The sequence below is a fragment of the Triticum urartu genome, chromosome 2A (assembly GCF_056163025.1).
Source record: "Triticum urartu cultivar PI428250 chromosome 2A, HENAU_Tu73, whole genome shotgun sequence".
In the NCBI taxonomy this organism is placed as follows: Eukaryota; Viridiplantae; Streptophyta; class Magnoliopsida; order Poales; family Poaceae; genus Triticum; species Triticum urartu.
This window is the reverse complement of record NC_141874.1, coordinates 314730015-314750029: the sequence shown is the minus strand read 5'-3', so window position 1 is coordinate 314750029 and position 20015 is coordinate 314730015.

Genomic DNA, 20015 nt, shown 5'->3' with positions numbered 1-20015 from the left:
TGGCCTCTAAAAACAGCCTATACTCAAGTATTTCGAAATTATATGGGTCTGGCCCAAAAATAAGGTGGCGCGACACCTATTATAAGCTATGGAAGAAATTTATGAAAAGGACATCTTGTATATTTCGTTCATGTCCTTGTATGTCATCAAGGAGGCTTTAAAGTGCTGAAATCTGCACTAGAAACATCGTTCTAGTTCCCTTCACGCGTGCCTTCATCTCCATGCTTATTTCTGCTCCAGTGTTCATCCCTCTTTTCCATGCTAGGCCCTTTATTAGTAATCAACATGGATATATCCAATTTAGGCAGCATCATATTCTCATGAACATTATAATTGTTACCAAGAAACGAAAATACATGGTAATTCAATTGTCGTACACGAGCTCTAGTGATTGATCCAATATGTATAGCAGCTGGGGTGTGGGTGTAACAATGGTATTGATGTCCTCATCAATTCCCCTCATTATCCCCCACCCCTCTCTCTCCCTCTCTCAGTTGCACACACGGAGGACACAAACACACACAAGCGTGCAAACACAGACGAACTGCGAATCATGCGTGTGGCATGTACGGACAACCGTGCCACTCGGCAACAACCCATGCATGCAGCCACTCTTGTCATCGGTTGAACATAAGTTCGAACGATGGATCGATCGAGCACACACTCCAACGGGAATAATGATATTTGTTAAGATATATAGCTACATGCAGTATCCTATGTGATAGAGGCAAAGGTGTCCTGATGTGGCTAGAGACTGTGTCGGTATTTTCTCAAAGAGGAAGGGATGATGCAGCATAGCTACGGTAAGTATTTCCCTCAGTTATGAAACCAAGGTACCAATCCAGTAGGAGGACCAAGCAACACTATGTAAACGGTACCTGCACACAAAAAACAAATACTTGCAACCCGACGTGTAAAGGGGTTGTTAATCCCTCGTTGGTAAAAAGATAGATAAATTTGTATGAGTTAGGGTAAATAGATATGAATAAAACGCGAAATAACATAAATAAAGAAAAAATGCAGTAAGGTATTTTTGGGTTTTTGGAATAATAGATCTGAAAACAAATGCGACAAAAAATAAATCGGAAAGCAAATATGATAAAAGATAGACCCGGGGCCATATGTTTCACTAGTGGCTTCTCTCGAGAAATAGCACACGGTGGGTAAACAAAATACTGTTGGGCAATTGATAGAAGAAAAAATAATTATGACGATGTCCAAGGCAATGATCAATATATACACATTACGTCCAAAATTAGTAGACCGAAACGATTCTACATCTACTACTATTACTCCACACATCGACCGCTATCCAGCATGCATCTAGTGTATTAAGTTCATGGAGAAACAAAGTAATGCAATAAGAACGATGACATGATGCAGCAAGATTTATTCATGTAGGAATAGCCTCCATCTTTTTATCCTTAATAGCAACGATATATGCGTGCCTCGCTGCCCCTTCTGTCACTTGGAGAGGACATCACAAGATCGAACCCGTCACAAAGCACCTCTACTTTCACTTATATGTGCAAATTGAGTTGCAATATTTTCATGCCTTCTACTTCTTGTGATAATATTTTGCCTTTATATTTTATGAACTATGAAAGTTACTCATATATACATGTGTCATATGTGCAAAAACCAAGGGAAGTAAAAATAAATGACATATACATATACGTACACCTTGTCTGTTTTGTTAGCCACATTTTAGATTAAGAAACGCCGAGGACAACTTTGTTTTCAAGAATGAGAGGATGATAAAGACATGACTACCTTGGATACGACCAAAAATATTGCATACATGCATATTTGTGAGGTGATTTCTAATGCAAACTATGCAATAATTTATTTGCCACAGAATCATCACCATTATCAATACGTCATATATATTCACAATATTTAGATTGCTTTACCATATTTCTACTTGTTCTTCGACTACTTGCAAGAATAGACCTTCATGGTCAGGTTGATCGTGCTTTGGCATGATCAATAACTTCTCAGAGTTGGTTTAGCAATTTCTAAAGCGCAACTTCGTGCACGTTTGTAGTCAGATCGTCAAAGTTGACTCCACCAAATCTGTAGTTGTCATCTCATCGAAAGATCGGGCCCCTCGCCTCTATCAAGTGGTATCTTAAATCGATAGTTAAGATGCCGGAAGCATGATCAACCTGACCACGAAGGTCTATTCTTACATGCAATCGAAGAACAAGCAAAAATATGATAATGCAATCTGAATATTGTGAATATATATATATATATGAAGTATTGATAAAAGTGGGGCTCTGAAAGCAGTCTTGGTCTGGTCGTTGGACACAAATGAAGTACACGAAGTTAAAATGACTAACTTTTAACTGAACAAATTCCAAGGAAAAAGCTACTAGATTGATCTACTTATATAGGAGCAAGGGATGGTGCCCAAGGAGGTAGGAGGACGTCCCAAGGCAGCCTAAAACTAACTCTAGATCTTATAAGGCCCATGGGCCCAAGTGGAAGTGATGCAGCACCTTTGAACTTGTAGTTTGACTCGGATTCTGATGTAGAGTCAGATTGTTTCATCAATATCTCAAAGCCTCGGACGAATTTGAAGGTGAATCCAATTGGGTTGGAAAGAGCACGAAATCTACTTTCCGAAAAAAGAATCACCCAATCCGGTGTCCGGATGAAAGAGATCTTGGCGTTTTGAGTTAGGTATATCTGTGTAGTCTGAATCTGTGTCCAGAACGTGAGAGACTTAGACTCTATCTTCTCTTGGCCAAAAAGTGACGTGATAGGACTTTTTGAACATCACATAAACTTCTCTTTTTCCTTTATCTTCATATGTGGATTGTACAAATGTCCCATACACCTGCAATTAGACATGGCACAAAAGTCTGTGAATTATTTTTTCATGGATAACATAAATAAATTATTGCATAGTTTGCATTAGAAATCACCTCACAAATATGCATGTATGCAATATTTGGTCGTATCCAAGGTAATCATGTCCTCATTATCCTCCCCTTCTTGAAAACAAAGCCGTCATCGGCGTTGCTTAATCTAAAGTGTGGCTAACAAAAGAGACAAGGTGTACATGTTATATATGTATATGTCATCCATTTTTACTTCCCTTAGTTTCCACACATATGACACATGTATACATGAGTAAATTTCATAGTTCATAAAATATAAAGGTGAAATATTATCACAAGAAGTAGAAGGCATGAAAATATTGCGACTCAGTTTGCACATATAAGTGAAGCTCTTATTCATATCAAAAGGTTGACAATGTTCATCATTAAACCATCCCAACATTGTTGAATAAACCTTACTTGCATCAAATTTACATGCTACAACATGCTTAAATGAGCAAATATGCAATAAGTCATTTGACACAGAACCATCACCAAAAATAGAGGTCATATCAAAATGATTAAACAGTGGTTCTTTTGCGTCAAAAGTTAATTCAATGGGTGCACTCAAAATTGTTGGTATTTCAACTGTTTGATTACATGATGCATTCATGATAGTAACACAATTCTCTAAAATAGGTGGTGTGCTCAAATCAATAGGTAACTCAACACATGATGTATTCAAGTTAACTAGGCATGCATCATTCTCATGTGAAAGTGAAAAATTTGTACCTTTGTCATTACCTCTTATGATCAACTCAGATGATGTAGGCACTCTCAGTGATGATGTGTCTCATGGTGGAGATTGTCGGATGTGGGGTTCCGGCAAACCCTTAAGGTTCGAACACTGGGGTGCGCGCGAAGTCTTTTCCTCCCACCGATCTATGCCCTAGCTCGCTAAGATCTCGCGGACGAACTCGACGAACTCACAACACAGGAAGACACAAGATTTATACTGGTTCGGGCCACCGTTGTGGTGTAATACCCTACTCCAGTGTGGTGGTGGTGGTGGATTGCCTCTTGGGCTGATGATGAACAATACAAGGGGAAGAACAGCCTCTTGAGGTTCAGGTGTTCTTGTGCTTGGCCAACTTGTGTGGGTGAGAGTGATTTTCTGGCCCCTCTTGCCTATGGTGGTGGCTAGTCCTATTTATAGAGGCCCTGGTCCTCTTCCGAAATATTGTGCGGGAAGGGAGCCAACAACGGCGGGCAATTTTGAAGGGGGACAGCTAGTACAAGATATCCTGACAAAGGTGGTCTTCCCCTGCCAAAGGCTCTGGTGGTGACGCCGTCTTGGGCTCCACGATGACCTCCGTCTTGCCGTCCTACTGGTCTTGGTCTTGTTGCACCAAAATGGCAACCTTTGCCTGATGCCTCGGTACTTCTCGCCTGCGCTGGTCTCCTTAGCACCAAAGAGGAAACAAGGACGCTGCGCGCGCTGGCGCCCGCCTGGTGTCGATCGTCATGGCTCATGTCACGAGAGCCTCGTGAGGTGCTACCTCTTGAGCACTGCGTTGGATTTCCCCGAAGAGGAGAGGATGATGCAGCAAAGTAGCGTAAGTATTTCCCTCAGTTTTTGAGAACCAAGGTATCAATCCAGTAGGAGGCTACGCGCGAGTCCCTTGTACCTACACAAAAACAATAGCTCAACGCAACCAACGCGCTTAGGGGTTGTCAATCCTTTCATGGTCACTTACGAAAGTGAGATCTGATAGAGATGATAAATAATATTTTTGGTATTTTTGGTATAGAGATGCAAAGTAAAAAAGTAAAAGCAAAGTAAAAGCAAAGTAATAATAAAGTGATGGAGATTGATATGATGAGAAAGAGACCCGGGGGCCATAGGTTTCACTAGTGGCTTCTCTCAAGAGCATAAATATTCTACGGTGGGTGGACAAATTACTGTTGAGCAATTGACAGAATTGAGCATAGTTATGAGAATATCTAGGTATGATCATGTATATAGGCATCACGTCCGAGACAAGTAGACCGACTCCTGCCTGCATCTACTACTATTACTCCACTCATCGACCGCTATCCAGCATGCATCTAGAGTATTAAGTTAAAAACAGAGTAACGCCTTAAGCAAGATGACATGATGTAGAGGGATAGTTTCATGCAATATGATAAAACCCCATCTTGTTATCCTCGATGGCAACGATACAATACGTGCCTTGCTTCCCCTTCTGTCACTGGGAAAGGACACCGCAAGATCGAGCCCAAAGCTAAGCACTTCTCCCATGGCAATAAAAACCAATCTAGTAGGCCAAACCAAACTGATAATTCGAAGAGACTTGCAAAGATAACCAATCATACATAAAAGAATTCAGAGAAGATTCAAATAATATTCATAGATAGACTTGATCATAAACCCACAATTCATCGATCTCAACAAACACACCGCAAAAAGAAGATTACATCGAATAGATCTCCACAAGAGAGGGGGAGAACATTGTATTGAGATCCAAAAAGAGAGAAGAAGCCATCTAGCTACTAACTATGGACCCGTAGGTCTGAAGTAAACTACTCACACTTCATCGGAGGGGCTTGGATGATGATGTAGAAGCCCTCCGTGATCGATGCCCCCTCTGGCGGAGCTCCGGAACAGGCCCCAAGATGGGATCTCGTGGATACAGAAAGTTGCAGCGGTGGAATTAGGTTTTTGGCTCCGTCCCCGATCGTTCGGGGGTACGTAGGTATATACAGGAGGAAGAAGTACGTCGGTGGACCTTCGAGGGGCCCACGAGGCAGGGGGCGCGCCCTAGGGGGGCGCCCTCCACCCTCGTGGCCGCCTCGTGGCTTTCTTGATGGGGGGGGGTCCAAGTCTCCTAGATCTTATCTGATGAGAAAATCACGTTTCCGAAGGTTTCATTCCGTTTGGACTCCGTTTGATATTCTGTTTCTCCGAAACACTGAAATAGGCCAAAAACAGCAATTCTGGGATGGGCCTTCGGTTAATAGGTTAGTCCCAAAAATAATATAAAAGTGGAAAATAAAGCCCAATATAGTCCAAAATAGTAGATAATATAGCATGGAGCAATCAAAAATTATAGATACGTTGGAGACGTATCAAGCATCCCCAAGCTTAATTCATGCTCGTCCTCGAGTAGGTAAATGATAAAAAGAGAATTTTTGATGCGGAGTTCTACTTGGCATAATTTTAATGTAATTCTTCTTAATTGTGGTATGAATATTAAGATCCGAAAGATTCAAGACAAAAGATCATATTGACATAAAAATGATAATACTTCAAGCATACTAACTAAGCAATTATGTCTTCTCAAAATAACATGGCCAAAGAAAGTTCATCCCTACAAAATCATATAGTTTAGTCATGTTTCATTTTCGTCACACAAGAATGCTCTCATCATGCACAACCCCGATCACAAGCCAAGCAATTGTTTCATACTTTAGTAATCTCAAACCTATAAACTTTCACGCAATATATGAGCGTGAGCCATGGACATAGCACTATGGGTGGAATAGAATATAATGAGAGGGGTTATGTGGAGAAGACAAAAAAGGAGAAAGTCTCACATCAACGAGGCTAATCAATGGGCTATGGAGATGCCCACCGATTGATGTTAATGCAAGGTGTATGGATTGCCATGCAACGGATGCACTAGAGCTATAAATGTATGAAAGCTCAACAAAATAAACTAGTGGGTGTGCGTCCAATTTGCTTGCTCATGAAGACCTAGGGCACTTGAGGAGGCCCATTGTTGGAATATACAAGCCAAGTTCTATAATGAAAAATTCCCACTAGTATATGAAAGTGATAACATGAGAGACTCTCTACTATGAAGATCATGGTGCTACTTTGAAGCACAAGTGTGGTAAAAGGATAGTAACATTGTCCCTTCTCTTTTTCTCTCTCATTTTTTGGGCCTTTTCTTTTTTATGGCCTTTCTCTTTTTTTGGGCCTTCTCTTTTTTATGGCCTTTCTTTATTTTTTATTTTTTTATTTCTCACTTGGGATAATGCTCTAATAATGATGATCATCACACTTCTATTTATTTACAACTCAATGATTACAACTCGATACTAGAACAAAGATGACTCTATATGAATGCCTCCGGCGGTGTACCGGGATATGCAATGAACCAAGAGTGACATGTATGAAAGAATTATGAACGGTGGCTTTGCCACAAATACTATGTCAACTACATGATCATGCTAAGCAATATGACAATGATGAATGTGTCATGATGAACGGAATGATGGAAAGTTGCATGGCAATATATTTCGGAATGGCTATGGAAATGCCATAATAGGTAGGTATGGTGGCTGTTTTGAGGAAGATATAAGGAGGTTTATGTGTGAAAGAGCGTATCATATCACGGGGTTTGGATGCATCGGCGAAGTTTGCGCCAACTCTCAATGTGAGAAAGGGCAATGCACGGTACCGAAGAGGCTAGCAAGGATGGAAGGGTGAGAGTGCGTGTAATCCATGGACTCAATATTAGTCATAAAGAACTCACATACTTATTGCAAAATTCTACAAGTCATCAAAAACCTCGGCACTACGCGCATGCTCCTAGGGGGATAGATTGGTAGGAAAAGACCATCGCTCGTCCCCGACCGCCACTCATAAGGAAGACAATCAAATAACACCTCATGTTTCAAATTTGTTGCATAACGTCTACCATACATGCATGCTACGGGACTTGCAAACTTCAACACAACTATTTATCAATTTCACAACTACTCAACTAGCATGACTTTGATACTATTACCTCCATATCTCAAAACAATCATCAAGCATCAAACTTTTCTTAGTATTCAACATACTCATAAGAAAGTTTTATTATTAATCTTGCATACCAAGCATATTAGGATTTTAAGCAAATTACCATGCTAATAAGACTCTCAAAATAATCTAAGTGAAGCATGAGAGATCAATAGTTTCTATAAAACAAATCCACCACCGTGCTCTAAAAGGTAGAAGTGAAGCACTAGAGCAAAACTATAAAGCTCAAAAGATATAAGTGAAGCACATAGAGCAAAACTATAAAGCTCAAAAGATATAAGTGAAGCACATAGAGTATTCTATCAAATTCCAAATCATGTATGGCTCTCTCAAAAGGTGTGTACAGCAAGGATGATTGTGGTAGACTAACAAGCAAAGACTCAAATAATAAAAGACGCTCCAAGCAAAACACATATCATGTGGTGAATAAAAATATAGCTCCAAGTAAAGTTACCGATAGAAGTAGACGAAAGAGGGAATGCCTTCCGGGGCATCCCCAAGCTTTGGCTTTTTAGGTGCCTTAGATTATCTTGGGGGCTCCATGGGCATCCCCAAGCTTAGGTTCTTTCCACTCCTTGTTCCATAATTCATCAAATCTTTACCCAAAACTTAAAAACTTCACAACACAAAACTTAAAATAGAAAATCTCCTGAGCTCCGTTAGCGAAAGAAAACAAAAGACCACTTCAAGGTACTGTAATGAACTCATTATTTATTTATATTGATGTTATACCTACTGTATTCCAACTTCTCTATGGATTATAAACTTTTTTACTAGCCATAGATTCATCAAAATAAGCAAACAACACACGAAAAACAGAATCTGTCAAAAACAGAACAGTCTGTAGTAATCTGTAGCTAGAGCAAGATCTGGAACCCCAAAAATTATAAAATAAATTTCTGGACGTGAGGAATTTATCTATTAATCATCTGAAAAAAGAATTAACTAAATATCACTTTCCAAATAAAAATGACAGCAGTTCTCGTGAGCGCTAAAGTTTCTGTTTTTTACAGCAAGTTCAACAAGACTTTCCCCAAGTCTTCCCAACGGTTCTACTTGGCACAAACACTAATTAAACACAAAAAACACAATCAAAACAGAGGCTAAATAATTTATTTATTACTAAACAGGAGCAAAAAGCAAGGAATAAAAATAAAATTGGGTTGCCTCCCAACAAGCGCTATCGTTTAACGCCCTTAGCTAGGCATAACAAGCAAGAATAGATCTAAGTATTGCCATCTTTGGTAGGCAATCCATAAGTGGCTCTCATGATAGATTCATATGGTAATTTTATTTTATTTCTAGGGAAGTGTTCCATGCCCTTTTTTAATGGAAATTGAAATCTAATATTCCCTTCTTTCATATTAATAATTGCACCAACTGTTCTAAGGAAAGGTCTACCAAGAATAATAGGGCAAGAAGGATTGCAATCTATATCAAGAACAATAAAATATACGGGCACATAATTCCTATTTGCAACAATAAGAACATCATTAATTCTTCCCATAGGTTTCTTAATAGTGGAATCCGCAAGATGCTGTAGGGGAACGTAGCAGAAATTCAAAATTTTCTACGCATCACCAAGATCAATCTATGGAGTAATCTAGCAACGAGGGGAAGGAGAGTGCATCTACATACCCTTGTAGATCACTAAGCGGAAGTGTTCAAGTGAACGGGGTTGATGGAGTCGTACTCGCCGTGATCCAAATCACCGATGATCCTAGTGCCGAACGGACGGCACCTCCGTGTTCAACACACGTACAGCCCGATGACGTCTCCTACGCCTTGATCCAGCAAGGGGAGAAGGAGAGGTTGGGGAAGACTTCATCCAGCAGCAGCACGACGGCGTGGTGGTGGTGGAGGAGCGCGGGACTCCAGCAGGGCTTCGCCAAGCACTACGAGAGACGAGGAGGGAGAGGGGTAGGGCTGCGCCAACAGGGAGAGCAAATCACATGTGTTGGGCAACCCCATACCTCAAGTATATATAGGGGGAGGGGAGGGGCTGCGCCCCCACCTAGGGTTCCCTCCCTAGGGGTGGCGGCAGCCCCCAGATCCCATCTGGGAGGTGGCCAAGGGGAGAGAGAGGGGGGCGCACCTAGGGTGGGCCTTAGGGCCCATCTGCGCCTAGGGTTTGCCTCCGGTGTACGAGCTTGTCCAACAGATGTATTAGAAATGATACCCTGGGATGGATCCCTCTCCTCTTGAGGACGCCTTGGGCCTTGGTGGGAGGCGCCCCAGCCCACCTAGGGGCTGGTCCCTTCCCACTATTGGCCCATGTAGGCCTCCGGGGCTGGTGGCCCCACCTGGTGGACCCCCGGACCCCTCCGGTGGTCCCGGTACACTACCGGTGATGCCCGGAACACTTCCGGTGGCCAAAACCATACTTCCTATATATCAATCTTTACCTCCGGACCATTCCAGAACTCCTCGTGACGTCCGGGATCTCATCCGGGACTCCGAACAACATTCGGTAACCGCGTACATACTTTCCCTATAACCCTAGCGTCATCGAACCTTAAGTGTGTAGACCCTACGGGTTCGGGAGACATGCATACATGACCGAGATGACTCTCCGATCAATAACCAATAGTGGGATCTGGATACCCATGTTGGCTCCCACATGTTCCATGATGATCTCATCGGATGAACCACGATGTCGAGGATTCAATCAATCCCGTATTCAGTTCCCTTTATCCATCGGTACGATACTTGCCCGAGATTCGATCGTCGGTATCCCGATACCTTGTTCAATCTCGTTACCGGCAAGTCTCTTTACTCGTTCCGTAACACATCATCCCGTGATCAACTCCTTGGTCACATTATGCACATTATGATGATGTCCTACCGAGTGGGCCCAGAGATACCTCTCCGTTTACACTGAGTGACAACCCAACAGACACTTTCGGAGATACCTGTAGTGTACCTTTATAGCCACTCAGTTATGTTGTGACGTTTGGCACACCCAAAGCACTCCTACGGTATCCGGGAGTTGCACAATCTCATGGTCTAAGGAAATGATACTTGACATTAGAATAGCTTTAGCAAACGAACTACATGATCTTGTGCTAGGCTTAGGATTGGGTCTTGTCCATCACATCATTCTCCTAATGATGTGATCCCGTTATCAACGACATCCAATGTCCATGGTCAGGAAACCGTAACCATCTATTGATAAACGAGCTAGTCAACTAGAGGCTTACTAGGGACATGGTGTTGTCTATGTATACACACATGTATCCGAGTTTCCTATCAATACAATTCTAGCATGGATAATAAACTATTATCATGAACAAGGCAATATAACAATAACCAATTTATTATTGCCTCTAGGGCATATTTCCAACAGTCTCCCACTTGCACTAGAGTCAATAATCTAGTTCACATCGCCATGTGATTAACACTCAAAGAGTTCTGGGTTTGATCATGTTATGCTTGTGAGAAAGGTTGTAGTCAACGGGTCTTGCCATATTCAGATCCCTATGTATTTCGCAAAACTTTATATCGTAGATGTTGCTACCACGTTCCACTTGGAGCTATTCTAAATTATTGCTCCATTATATGTATCTGGTATCTCTACTCAGAGCTATCCGGATAGGTGTTAAGCTTGCATCGACGTAACTCTTTATGTCAAACTCTTTATCACCTCCATGACCGAGAAACATTTCCTTATTCCTCTAAGGATAATTTTGACCACTATCTGGTGATCTACTCCTAGATCACCTTTGTACCCTCTTGCCAGACATATGGCAAGGCACACATCTGGTGCGGTACTCAGCATGGCATACCGTGTAGAGCCTATGACAAAAGCATAGGGGACGACCTTCGTCCTTCCTCTTTCTTATGCTGTGGTCAATCTTCGAGTCTTACTCAACTTCACACTTTACAATTCAGGTAAGAACCCCTTCTTTGACTGATCTATTATGAACTCCTTCAAAAACATGTCAAGGTGTGTGTTCTTTTGAAAGTATCATCAGGCGTCTTTGATCTATTTCTATAGATCTTGATGCCCAATATGTAAGCAGCTTTATCCAGGTCTTCCTTTGAAAAACACTCTTCAAACAACCGTTTATGCTTTCCAGAAATTCTACATTATTTCGGATCAACAATATGTCATCCACATATACTTATCAGAAATGTTGTAGTGCTCCCACTCACTTTCTTGTAAATACAAGTTTCTAGCAAACATTGTATAAACCTAAAAGCTTTGATCACTCCATCAAAGCATATATTCCGACTCCGAGATGCTTGCTCTAGTCCATAGAAGGATTGCTGGAGCCAGCATACCTTTTAGCATCCTTAGGATCGACAAAGCTTTGATTGTATCACATACAACTTTTCTTACGAAAACTGGTAAGAAAACTTGTTTTGACATCCATCTGTAAGATTTCATAATCGAAAAAATGCAGCTAATGCTAACATGATTCCGACAGACTTAAGCATCGCTACGGGTGAGAAATTCTCATCGTAGTCAACTCCTTGAACTTGTGAAAAACTCTTTGCCACAAGTCGAGCTTCATAGACGGTAACATTACCGCCCACGTCCGTCTTCTTCTTAAAGATCCATTTATCTCAATGGCTTGCCGATCATCGGGCAATTCCACCAAAGTCCATACTTTGTTCTGATATATGGATCCTATCTCGGATTTCATGGCTTCTAACCATTTGTCGGAACACGGGCCCACCATCGCTTCTCCATAGTTCGTAGGTTCATTGTTGTTTAACAACATGATATCTAAGACAGGATTACCGTACCACTCAGGAGTAGTACATATCGTTGTCGACCTACGAGGTTCGATAGCAACTTGATCCGAAGCTTCATGATCACTATCATTAACTTCCTATTCAACAGATGTGGGCACCACAGAAAAAACATCTTTCTGTGTTGCATCACTTTCTTTTGAAATAAAGGTTCGACAACCTCATCAAGTTCTATCTTCCTCCCACTCAATTCTTTCGAGAGAAACTCCTTCTCGAGAAAGGACCCGTTCTTAGCGACAAACAATTTGCCCTCGGATCTGAGATAGAAGGTATACCAAACTGTCACCTTTGGGTACTCTATGAAGATGTGTTTGTCCGTTTTGGGTTCGAGCTTCTCCGGCTGAAGCCTTAAGCATCGCAGCCCCAAACATTAAGAAACGACAACTTTGGTTTCTTGCCAAACCAATGTTCATATGACGTTGTCTCAACGGACTTAGATGGTGTCCTATCTAAAGTGAATGCAGCTGTCTCTAACGCATAACCTCAAAATGAAAATGGTAGATTGGTAAGAGACATCATAGATCGCACCATATCTCATAGGGTTCGATTACGACGTCCGGACACACCATTACCTTGTGGTGTTCCAGGTGGCTTCAACTGTGAAACAATTCCACAATGTCTTAAGTGATTGCCAAACTCATAACTCAGAAAATCCCCTTTTGATCAGATCGTAGGAACATGATCTTATTGTTATGATGATTCTTAACTTCACTCTGAAATCGCTTGAACTTTTCAAACGTTTCAGACTTGTGCTTCATTAAGTAGATATACCTATATCTACCCAAATCGCCAGTGAAGATGAGAAAATAGCGATATCCATCGCACGCTTCAATTCTCATTGGATCACATGCATCAGCATGCATGATTTCCAACAAGTCACTTGCCCGTTTCATTGTACCTGAAAACGGGGTCTTAGTCATCTTGCCCATGAGGCATGGCTCGCATGTGTCAAGCGATTCAAAATCAAGTGACTCCAAACATCCATCGATATGGAGTTTCTTCATGCATCTTACGCCAATATGACCTAAGCGGCAGTGCCACAAGAAAGTGGTACTATCATTATTAACTCTACATCTTTTGGCGTGAACATGTGTATTACCACGACCGAGATTCAATGAACCTATTCACATAGGGTGCATGACCATGAAAGGTATCATTCATGTAAAAAGAATAACCATTATTCTCTAACTTAAATGAATGACCGTACTGCACTGAACATGATCTAATCATATTCATGCTCAACGTAGACACTTGATAACATTTATCTAGGTTCAATACTAATCCCGAAGGTAGATGGAGCGTGCGATGGTGATCTCATCAACTTTGGAAACACTTCCAACACACATCGTCACCTCGCCCTCAGCCAATCTCCGTTTAGTCCGTAGCTTTTTCTTCACGTGAGCAATAATAGCAACTGAACCGGTATCCAATACCCAGGTGCTACCAGGAGTACTAGTGAGGTACAGATTAATAACACGTATACACTCTGTTGAAGTTGTCGGCCTTCTTATCTACCATGTATTTGGGTTAATTCCGCTACCAGTGACTGTTCCCCTTACAATAGAAGCACTTAGTCTCGGGTTTGGGTTCAACCTTGGGTTCCTTCACTGGAGCGGCAACTGGTTTGCCATCTATGAATTTTCCCTTCTAGCCCTTGCCCTTCTTGAAACCAGTGGTCTGGTTAAACCATCAACACTTGATGCTCCTTCTTGATTTCTACCTTTTGTGGTCTTAAGCACCGCGAACAGCTCCGGGATCAACTCCATCCCTTGCATGTCATAGTTCATCACGAAGATCTAGTAGCTTAGTGATAGTGGCTAGAGAACTCTATCAATCACTATCTTATCTGGAAGTTTAACTCCCACTTGATTTAAGTGATTGTAGCACCCAGACATTCTGAGCACATGCTCACTAGCTGAGCCATTCTCCTCCATCTTGTTGGTAAAATAACTTGTCAGAGGTCTCATACCTCTCAACACGGGCATGAGCCTGAAATCCCAATTTCATCTCTTGGAACATCTCATATGTTCTATGGCGTTCAAAACGTCATTGGAATCCCGATTCTAAGCCGTAAAGTATGGTGCACTAAACTATCAAGTAGTCATCAGGACGTGTCTGTCAGGTGTTCACAACATCCACAGACGACATTGTAGGGGTTTGCATATCGAGCGGTGCATCAAAGACGTAAGCCTTCTGTGTAGCAGTGAGGACACTCCTCGGACTACGGACCTAGTCCGCATCATTGCTTACAATATCTTTCAACTTAATCTTTCTCTAGGAACGTATTGAAACAGGGAGCTACAACGTGAGCTATTTATCTACAACATATTTGCAAAGACAATTTAGACTATATTCATGATAATTGAGTTCATCTAATCAAATTATTTAATGAACTCCCACTCAGATAGACATCCCTCTAGTCATCTAAGTGAAACATGATCCGAGTCAACTAGGCCGTGTCCAATCATCACGTGAGACGGACTAGTCAACATCGGTGAACATCTTCATGTTGATCGTATCTTTTATACGACTCATGCTCGACCTTTCGGTCTTCCGTGTTCCGAGGCCATGTTTGTACATGCTAGGCTCGTCAAGTCAACCTAAGTGTTTCGCATGTGTCCCGAGGCCATGTCCGTACATGCTAGGCTCGTCAACACCCGTTGTATTCGAACGTTAGAATCTATCACACCCGATCATCACGTGGTGCTTCGAAACAACGAACCTTCGCAATGGTGCACAGTTAGGGGGAACACTTTCTTGAAATTATTATGAGGGATCATCTTATTTAAGCTACCGTCGTTCTAAGCAAATAAGATGTAAAACATGATAAACATCACATGCAATCAAATAGTGACATGATATGGCCAATATCATTTTGCTCCTTTTGATCTCCATCTTTGGGGCTCCATGATCATCGTTGTCACCGGCATGACACCATGATCTCCATCATCATGGTCTCCATCATCGTGTCTTCTTGAAGTTGTCTCGTCATCTATTACTTCTACTACTATGGCTAACGCTTTGGCAATAAAGTAAAGTAATTACATGACGTTTATGTTGACACGCAGGTCATAAATAAATAAAGACAACTCCTATGGCTCCTGCCGGTTGTCATACTCATCGACATGCAAGTCGTGATTCCTATTACAAGAACATGATCATCTCATACATCACCTATATCATTCATCACATCCTTTGTCCATATCACATCACAAGGCATATGCTGCAAAAACAAGTTAGACGTCCTCTAATTGTTGCTGCAAGTTTTTACGTGGCTGCTATAGGTTTCTATCAAGAACGTTTCTTACCTACGCGAAAACCACAACGTGATATGCCAATTTCCATTTACCCTTCATAAGTACCCTTTTCATCGAATCTGATCCGACTAAAGTGGGAGAGACAGACACCCGCTAGCCACCTTATGCAACTAGTGCATGTCAGTCGGTGGAACCAGTCTCACGTAAGAGTACGTGTAAGGTCGGTCCGGGCCGCTTCATCCCACGATGCCGCCGAATCAAGATAAGACTAGTAACGGCAAGTAAATTTACAAAATCGACACCCACAACTACTTTGTGTTCTACTCGTGCATAGAAACTACGCATAGACCTAGCTCATGATGCCACTGTAGGGGAACGTAGCAGAAATTCAAAATTTTCTACGCATCACCAAGATCAATCTATGGAGTAATTTAGCAACGAGGGGAAGGAGAGTGCATCTACATACCCTTGTAGATCACTAAGCGGAAGCGTTCAAGTGAACGGGGTTGATGGAGTCGTACTCGCCGTGATCCAAATCACCGATGATCCTAGTGCCGAACGGACGGCACATCCGTGTTCAACACACGTACAACCCGATGACGTCTCCTACGCTTTGATCCAGCAAGGGGAGAAGGAGAGGTTGGGGAAGACTTCATCCAGCAGCAGCACGACGGCGTGGTGGTGGTGGAGCGCGGGACTCCAGCAGGGCTTCGCCAAGCACTACGAGAGACGAGGAGGGAGAGGGGTAGGGCTGCGCCAACAGGGAGAGCAAATCACATGTGTTGGGCAGCCCCATACCTCAAGTATATATAGGGGGAGGGGAGGGGCTGCGCCCCCACCTAGGGTTCCCTCCCTAGGGGTGGCGGCAGCCCCCAGATCCCATCTGGGAGGCGGCCAAGGGGAGAGAGAGGGGGGCGCACCTAGGGTGGGCCTTAGGGCCCATCTGCGCCTAGGGTTTGCCCCCTCTCCTCTTGAGGACGCCTTGGGCCTTGGTGGGAGGCGCCCCAGCCCACCTAGGGGCTGGTCCCTTCCCACTATTGGCCCATGTAGGCCTCCGGGGCTGGTGGCCCCACCTGGTGGACCCCCGGACCCCTCCTGTGGTCCCGGTACACTACCGGTGATGCCCGGAACACTTCCGGTGGCCAAAACCATACTTCCTATATATCAATCTTTACCTCCGGACCATTCCGGAACTCCTCGTGACGTCCGGGATCTCATCCGGGACTCCGAACAACATTCGGTAACCGCGTACATACTTTCCCTATAACCCTAGCGTCATCGAACCTTAAGTGTGTAGACCCTACGGGTTCGGGAGACATGCAGACATGACCGAGATGACTCTCCGGTCAATAACCAACAGCGGGATCTGGATACCCATGTTGGCTCCCACATGTTCCACGATGATCTCATCGGATGAACCACGATGTCGAGGATTCAATCAATCCCGTATTCAATTCCCTTTGTCCATCGGTACGATACTTGCCCGAGATTCAATCGTCGGTATCCCGATACCTTGTTCAATCTCGTTACCGGCAAGTCTCTTTACTCGTTCCGTAACACATCATCCCGTGATCAACTCCTTGGTCACATTGTGCACATTATGATGATGTCCTACCAAGTGGGCCCAGAGATACCTCTCCGTTTACACGGAGTGACAACCCAACAGACACTTTCGGAGATACCTGTAGTGTACCTTTATATCCACCCAGTTACGTTGTAACGTTTGGCACACCCAAAGCACTCCTACGGTATCCGGGAGTTGCACAATCTCATGGTCTAAGGAAATGATACTTGACATTAGAATAGCTTTAGCAAACGAACTACACGATCTTGTGCTAGGCTTAGGATTGGGTCTTGTCCATCACATCATTCTCCTAATGATGTGATCCCATTATAAACGACATCCAATGTCCATGGTCAGGAAACCGTAACCATCTATTGATAAACGAGCTAGTCAACTAGAGGCTTACTAGGGACATGGTGTTGTCTATGTATCCACACATGTATCGGAGTTTCCTATCAATACAATTCTAGCATGGATAATAAACTATTATCATGAACAAGGAAATATAACAATAACCAATTTATTATTGCCTCTAGGGCATATTTCCAACATATGCAAGTTTAGATAGCAATCATCAAAATCACGGAAATCTAGCAAATCACACAAAGTTTTGGGAATAGTAGAGACACTAGCACCCAAATCACACAAAGCATAAAACTCATAATCTTTAATTTTAATTTTAATAGTAGGTTACCACTCATCATAAAGTTTTCTAGGGATAGAAACTTTCAACTCAAGTTTTTCTTCATAAGATTGCATCAAGGCATGAACGATATGTTCGGTAAAGGCTTTATTTTGACTATAAGCATGAGGAGATTTTAGCATGGATTGCAACAAGGAAATACAATCAATCAAAGAGAAATTTTCATAATTAAATTTCTTGAAATCCAATATAGTGGGTTTAGCATCATCTAGGGTTTTATTTCTTTTAATCCCACTTTTACCAATTTCATCATCAAGATCAAATACTCCGAATTTTTAGAACACCATCTAGGTAAATGTGGATCATATTCAGTCCCATCATTATGAAGATTAATATTGCAAAACAAAGATTTAATAGGGGACACATCAATAACTTTTAGATCTTCATCATTATTTTCATAGGAACTAGAAGAACACGCTTTAATAAAGGCATCTTTCATAGCACGCATCCTAGCGGTTCTTTCCTTGCACTCATCAATGGAAATTCTCATGGCTTTGAGAGACTCATTGATATCATGCTTAGGAGGAATAGATCTAAGATTTAAAGAATCAACATCAAGAGAAATTCTATCAACGTTCCTAGCCAAATCATCAATCTTAAGCAATTTTTCTTCAATCATAGCATTAAAATTCTTTTGCGAAGAAATAAATTCTTTAATATTAGATTCAAAATCAGAGGGCATCTTATTATAATTTCCATAAGAATTGTTGTAGGAATTACCATAATGATTAGAGGGATTACTAGGATAAGGCCTAGGATTGAAATTTCCTCTATACACGTTGTTACCAAAATTATTCCTATCAACAAAATTCACATCCATAGATTCATTATTATTCTCAATCAAAGTAGACAAGGGCATATCATTAGGATCAGAAGAAACACTCTTATTAGCAAATAATTTCATAAGTTCATCCATCTTTCCACTCAAAATATTAATTTCATCTATCGCATGCACCTTTTTATTAGTAGATCTTTCAGTATGCCATTGAGAATAATTAACCATAATATTATCTAGGATTTTAGTAGCATCTCCTAAAGTGATTTCCATAAAAGTGCCTCCCGCGGCCGAATCTAAAAGATTTCTAGAAGCAAAATTCAATCCGGCATAAAAAATTTGTATAATCATCCACAAATTCAAACCATGAGTAGGGTAATTACGTATCATTAATTTCATTCTCTCCCAAGCTTGTGCAATGTGTTCATGATCAAGTTGCTTAAAATTCATAATATCATTTCTAAGAGAGATGATCTTAGCGGGAGGAAAATACTTAGAGATAAAAACATCTTTGCACTTGTTCCATGATTCAATACTATTTTTAGGCAAAGATGAAAACCAAGCTTTAGCACGATCTCTAAGCGAAAAAGGAAATAGCTTCAATTTAACAATATCATTATCGACATCTTTCTTCTTTTGCATGTCACACAAATCAACGAAGCTATTAAGATGGGTAGCGACATCTTCACTAGGAAGGCCGGAGAACGGATCTTTCATGACAAGATCCAACAAAGCAGTATTAATTTCACAAGATTCAGCATCGGTAAGAGGAGAAATCGGAGTGCTAAGGAAATCATAATTGTTGGTATTGGTGAAGTCACATAATTTAGTATTATCTTGAGCCATCGCGACAAACAAGCAATCCAACACACGAGCAAACAAAAAGCAAACGGGCAAAAAGAGGCAAATAGAGAGGGAGGATAGAGAGAGGGGTGAATAAAACGGCAAGGGTGCAGTGGGGGAGAAGAAAACGAGAGGCAAGTGGCAAATAATGTAATGCGGGAGACAGGGATTGTGATGGGTACTTGGTATGTTGACTTTTGCGCAGACTCCCCGGCAACGGCGCCAGAAATTCTCCTTGCTACCTCTTGAGCACTGCATTGGATTTCCCCGAAGAGGAGAGGATGATGCAGCAAAGTAGCGTAAGTATTTCCCTCAGTTTTTGAGAACCAAGGTATCAATCCAGTAGGAGGCTACACGCGAGTCCCTTGTACCTACACACGCTCAATGCAACCAACACGCTTAGGGATTGTCAATCCCTTCACGGTCACTTACGAAAGTGAGATCTGATAGAGATGATAAATAATATTTTTGGTATAG